This window comes from Lampris incognitus, chromosome 10, assembly GCF_029633865.1.
Source record: "Lampris incognitus isolate fLamInc1 chromosome 10, fLamInc1.hap2, whole genome shotgun sequence".
Lineage (NCBI taxonomy): Eukaryota > Metazoa > Chordata > Actinopteri > Lampriformes > Lampridae > Lampris > Lampris incognitus.
In genome coordinates this window covers 14,940,665-14,946,821 of record NC_079220.1, presented here as the reverse complement: position 1 = coordinate 14,946,821, position 6,157 = coordinate 14,940,665, and positions in this window count along the sequence as shown.

Here is a 6,157-nt window from a genome sequence, read left to right as displayed (position 1 = left end):
GTGACTGGATTGTTTTCGTCCATATCATTGCGGGATGGGGGTGGGGGTGGGGGGCTGGGGGGCGTCCTCACTCTTATGATCACTCTTTTCCACTGTTGCAGTTGATGACAGCGAGAGAGTCATGGAATGGAGAGATCATGCAGTCAACGGAGAACATGACAAGACAGCCGCTGTTCACCACCTCCTCCTCCTCCTCCACAACCACCACCTCCTCCTACTCCTGCACGCAGGCTTTCGGATTTGCACTAAAACTGAGAGGGAGGGAGAGGGGAAAGAGAGACAGAGAGAGAGAGAGAGAGAGAGAGAGAGAGAGAGAGAGAGAGAGAGAGAGAGAGAGAGAGAGAGAGAGAGAGAGAAAGAGAGAGAGAGGAAGACTGTGATGGAGACAGAGGAGATGGAGGAAGAGTTGGCTCGTTATGTTGCACAGCGTACTGCGGGACCTCCCCTGTATAGAAATACACCCTCACCTGATATGCAGCTACATGGCCTGGATGCTTACACCTCGCACACGTTAGCGGTCAAAGTCTCATCAGATCTCATTTGTTCTGCCGTAAATCACGCTTCAGTCCCACGGGGTTTTACAATCATATTACATTCTCCAGCAGATCAAAATGAAATAGGTGCCAATGAGCAACACCCTCTATCCCCAGACTCTCAGATCAGATGAGGAAAACTCATCATTTTCCATCTGTTTCTCCCCCCTCTAGGGTTAGTGATTAGTTTTCAGGGGAAGGTTGCCGTCTGTGGAGACCTACAGTAAGTCAACTCCAAGGCTCCCGGCGGAACAGCAGCAGCACCACAGAGAGACTGATGGCAGCAGCACCGCGAGTGTGTGTGTGTGCGCGCGTGCGTGCGTGCATACGTGTGTGTGTATGTGTGTATGGTGTGCACGCATGGTTTTTGTTTGTAAGTGTATGCTCTTTTGGTGTGCAGAAATGTGCGGAAATTAGTGTGTGTTTGTGTGTGTGTGTTTTGCTTGTATGTGTATGGTTTGTGTGTGTGGAAATAAACGGAAGGTTGTGTGTGCGTGTGTGTGTTTTTTTGCGTGTGTGTGTATGTGTGCGTGTGTGTGACATCAAGTCAATTTTATTTGTATAGTCCAATATCACAAATTACAAATTTGCCTCAAGGGGCTTTACAGCAACACAACATCCTGTAGAACCTCGCATCGGATAAGAATAAACTCCCTAAAAAAACCTTTAACAAGGAAAAAAAATAGGAAGAAACCTCAGGGAGAGCAACAGAGGTGGGATCCCTCTACCAAGACGGACAACGTGCAATGGATGTTGTGTGTACAGAATAAAACACAATTTATAGAATACAACATCGAAAGAGGATAACAGAATTATAATGGAATTATAAAATATATGAAGAATGTGATGAGGAGGATGCCAAGCAGTGTCCAGACGCACCAGAACAGCCCAGGACCTGAGCCACATGACCACCATCACCATGTAGACAAAAAACAAACAACCAAAAAACACATTAGTCACATGTCTGAGTGAGAGAAGGATATAACATTGAAACAGGATAACAAAATTATATGAACTTATAAAATATATTAAAAGAAAATGTGATGAGGGGGATGCCAAGCAGCGTCCAGGTGGTGACCACTGCCACCATGGAGACCTGGGAGGAGGAGGACAGACTGCACGTGCACACAAGGGAGACTCACATCACACCCTCACCACAGAAGAAGATAAAGGAGAAGACATCATTCAGAGAGAGAGAGAAAATACATGTGAGGGAAGAGAACAGTTTGCAATAGTCAATAATCTAGACTCTATAATCTAGTCAGCAGAACAATGCTTGGTAAATTCATTGAGACAGAAACCGACCCGCCATGCAGTACAGGTTGTGAAGCACTCAACTTAAAGGCAACTAATTGCAGGCTAAGGCAAAAAGATTAGTTTTAAGTTTGGATTTAAAAGGGCTCAACAGACTCTGATTGTCTGATGGCAGCAGGCAGGTTATTACACAAGAACGGGGCCCGATAGGAAAAGGCCTTGCCACCAGCTGACTTCTTTTTAATTTTGGGTTCACACAGGAGCCCTGTATTTTGAGAGCAGAGAGCTTGAGATGGAATTTATGGTTTAAGGAGCTCAGACAGGTAAGATGGGGCAAGCCCATTTAGGATTTATAAATCAGCAGAAGCACCCTGAAGTCTGATATAACATGGATAGGAAGCCAATGAAGACAGGCAAGAATTAGTGTAATATAGTCAAATTTTTTAGTTTTAGTTAGGATTCTAGCTACAGCATTCTGACCCATCTGAAGACTTTTAGTACTAGAATGTGGCAGACCTGAAAACTGAATCAAGTCTGGATGAAACAAATGCATGTATTAGAGTCTCTGTGTCAGCCATGGACAGGAAAGACTGAATTTTAGCTATGTTACTTCAGTGAAAAAAGGCAGTCTTGGTGTTTTCTTTAATGTGCTTATCAAAGAAAGGCTGGGATCAAACACCAAGGTTTTTGGCTGCCACACTTTGTGAAATCACAGAGTTGTCGCTTGTCATTGTTACTTGCTCAAATTGGTGTCTGTGTCTAGCAGGGCCAATGACCAGCATCTCAGATTTATCCAAATTTAAAACCAGAAAATTTAGTGACATCCAATTTTTCACAGCAGCCAAGCAGGCCTCTAAATTAGTCATTTGTGTATGATCATCAGCCCTTATGGGCACATACAGCTGAGTATCATCAGCATAGCAATAGAAATTTATTCCATGACTCTGCAAATAATTTGGCCAATCAATCAATCAATCAATCAATCAATCAATCAATCAATCAATCAATCAATCATCAACCAGACGTTATTTGTATAGCACTTGTCATACAAAAAAATGTAACACAAAGTGCTTCACACAATGAAATAACAAAATGTCTCCCCTCACAAAAAAAAAACAAAACAAAAAAACCCAACGGTCAGGTCAAAAAAGGTCCCAAGGCAAAGAAGTGAAATATAAAGAGAGAAAAGTAGAGGGCCAAGAACTGAGCCCTGAGGTACACCATATTTAACGTCAAAGAATGTTGATGTAATATTATTATAGCAGACACAATGTGTTCTTCCAGATAAATAGGACTTAAGCCAAGAGAGAGCTAAGCCAGAGACAAAAAAATTACAATTTATTTCGTCTAATAGTATACAGTGATCAATGGTGTCAAAGGGTGCACTGAGGTCCAATAATAGAAGCACAGAAGTGGAATCAGAGTCCACGGCTTGTAGAAGATCATTCATCACTCTGATCAGAGCAGTTTCAGTGGACATAAATAGTTTTCTTCTGTATGGGTTGAAAGGTGTTGATACACAACTATCTCTAGTACTTTAGAAAAGAATGGAAGATTAGAGACTGGATTGAGGTGCAGTTTTTTAAGTAGAGGTTTAACCACAGCTGTCTTAAAACTGCTGGGGACAGTGCCAGTAGTGATAAATTAACAATGTCTAGCACTGTAGGTCCCAGGACAGGCCAGAGATCTTTAAAAAGTTTTGCTGATAAATTGTCAAGTAGGCAAGTAGTTGGTTTAGAAGTTGACATGAGCTCAGTAAAGTATCAAGAGAGATAGTCTCAAAAGCTGTAATAACAGGGACTATCAGTGACTCATTGTATAGATATGAATTTGGTAAGACAGGATCTGTAGGAGTAGCTGGAGTTGAACTAATTTTGTTTATGATCTCATCAACCTTATTGCAGAAAAAGTCAAGAAACTCATGGGCCATGAATGATTAGCAGCTACTAGATGGCTGCTTTTTAGTAAGTTTAGATACAGTGCCAAAGTGTAGGCGACAGGCATGGGTGCAAATCCATGAATACTGGGATGGCATCCAGCACTTTACCTTTACCCCCGTCCATAGGGTTAGTGGTTGTGTCAGGAAGGGCATCTGACATAAAACCTTTGCCAAATCAGTATGCAGATTGCATACAAGACCATACCGGATTGGTCAAGGCCTGGGTTAACAACAGCTGCCGTTGGTGCTCTGCCCTCACAGGGTACCGATGGAAACTGTAAAATCCACTGTGGTGACCTCTGAGAAACAGGGAATGAGCCAAAAGAAGAAGCAGATACAGAGTCAAAAGAGAAATCTGGGGTTATGTTAATTAATATTGATTAAGCGAGCGATAGGCTGCTTTTGCAGCAGATAAAGCATGCTTGTATTTCAATAAGCACTCATCCCAAGATAGGTAAAAAAATTCTAATTTTGATTTTTGCCATTTACATTCCAGTCTCCTGGAGGCCCGCTTAAGAGGACATCATTAGACCAGGGTGTAGGCCTCTTTAGTTGCCTAGCTCTGATTGTGAGCAGTGCAAATAAATTGAGGAGACTAGAGAGGGTCACATTTATGTCACTAGTGAGATTTTCAACATAGTCAGTTACCACAATGAAAGGAGCCAAGGCTTCGGGCAGGTGTGTGTGTGTGTGTGTGTGTGTGTGTGTGTGTGTGTTGTTTTTTGATATTTGTATTGTGTGTGTATGGGGAAAGAGAAGAGAGAGCGAGACAATGGGAAATGCACAAATGCATACAGAGACGGACACAACTTGGTGTGGGAGAAAAGTCTTAAGTCAGTGAGGTCAAACGCTCTCGCATGTGAAATCAGTGCACTATGTGCATTCTCACGAAAGTATCAAGGATGATTTGGGTTAAGTTTTTTTAAAGGCACAGACAATGAAAGCTTTAAGATGGGCTGAGGAACAGATCTGAAACGTTAAAGATGTGTGCAGCAGAAATGCTCGGAGGAGCGGTCCTGACTGGAATACTAGAATAGTAGGGCAGGTTGCTGAGTCCTCTCTCTGAGGTGAAGACTGATGAGGGAGTCGGTCAGATCTCGGGCATAGTAAATGCAAAACCATAACTCCTCACACACAAATCAAGGTATTGGTCCTGCTCCGGCTATCAATACTGTTCTGCAGCATCAGGGAATTGAGGTTATCATCATCAATCTGTATTTTTCCACGTTTATCTCTGCTTGACGTTACTTTTGCTTCTGGTGTTGCAAGCACCATTACAATCAATCTGTTTTTCAGACTTTATTATGACGAGATTGTTACTTGTGGATATTGTATTTAAAGGATTTCAAATTTGGGGTTTAAGCTATTGCAAATGTCTGTTAAGTACTGCAGCATATTGCATATTTTCAGTGCACTGAAGTTTTGCATTATGGAATACAAAGAGGTTAAAAAAAACCCAAACGAATCATTTCGGAAATCAATGTCTGGTCAACGGTGAGACAGTTCCAGTGATGGATGTGCTCATTAGCCAATCATTAAGAGTATGTATGGAGCAGACATTGGAGCTTATATTATATTGTATTATATTCATTTATAATGCACATGTTTATAGGATTGGATTCATGGTCAATAACCACTATTGTTCATGAGATCCAAAACAAAAACAACATAATTCAGACTACTGAAAAATCTCCATGTTGAAATCAAACTTCTGACTCAAAATGGTGATGGTTATTGTGTTTAGACATGATCATCTTATGATTTTACCTTTTTGTGAGCAGCGGGTGGGTAAATCGTGAAGGGTTTTACTGCTGGCAGAACCCAAAGGCAGTTGGTATGAAAAGCCAACTGATGTGGATATAAATAATGTTCCTCCTCAGTCAATGCTGCTTCATTTACTCAACTTGGGACAGTTGTGTCAAATGCTGAAAATAATTAATAAGAAGGAAAATGAAGAAAAGAGAATAGAGGATAAGACGAGATAAAAGACAAGAAAAAATGGATGCTGTCTTCAGACGTTTGTAATTCCAGTCATATCTCCCAGTTGTCATATAGTGCCATCTTGTGTACAATGTAGAACTAGCTCATGGCCTCTCCCTCTCTCGCTCTATCCCTCTCTCTTGCTCTCATTTATTGCTGCTTATAAAAAAGAAACTTGCTTGAAACCAAGGACTGACACCCACTCCCTCATTTCTCCTCTTCCTCTGGCTCCTGTCTCACACACAACCCTTTTTATTTATCCAAAACGTAAGTAACTACAGCTGTTAGAAGGGGCAACATGTTGGAAATTAATAATGTTTGATAACCCCTGATGAATAGAAAACACTGTTTCAAATGAAAAGATGAAATGGAAAGTGCTAAACACGATGCTATCAGTACATGTATTGTATAATATAATTCCTGCAGGTCTGTGGCTTCCTGGTTCAGTCTA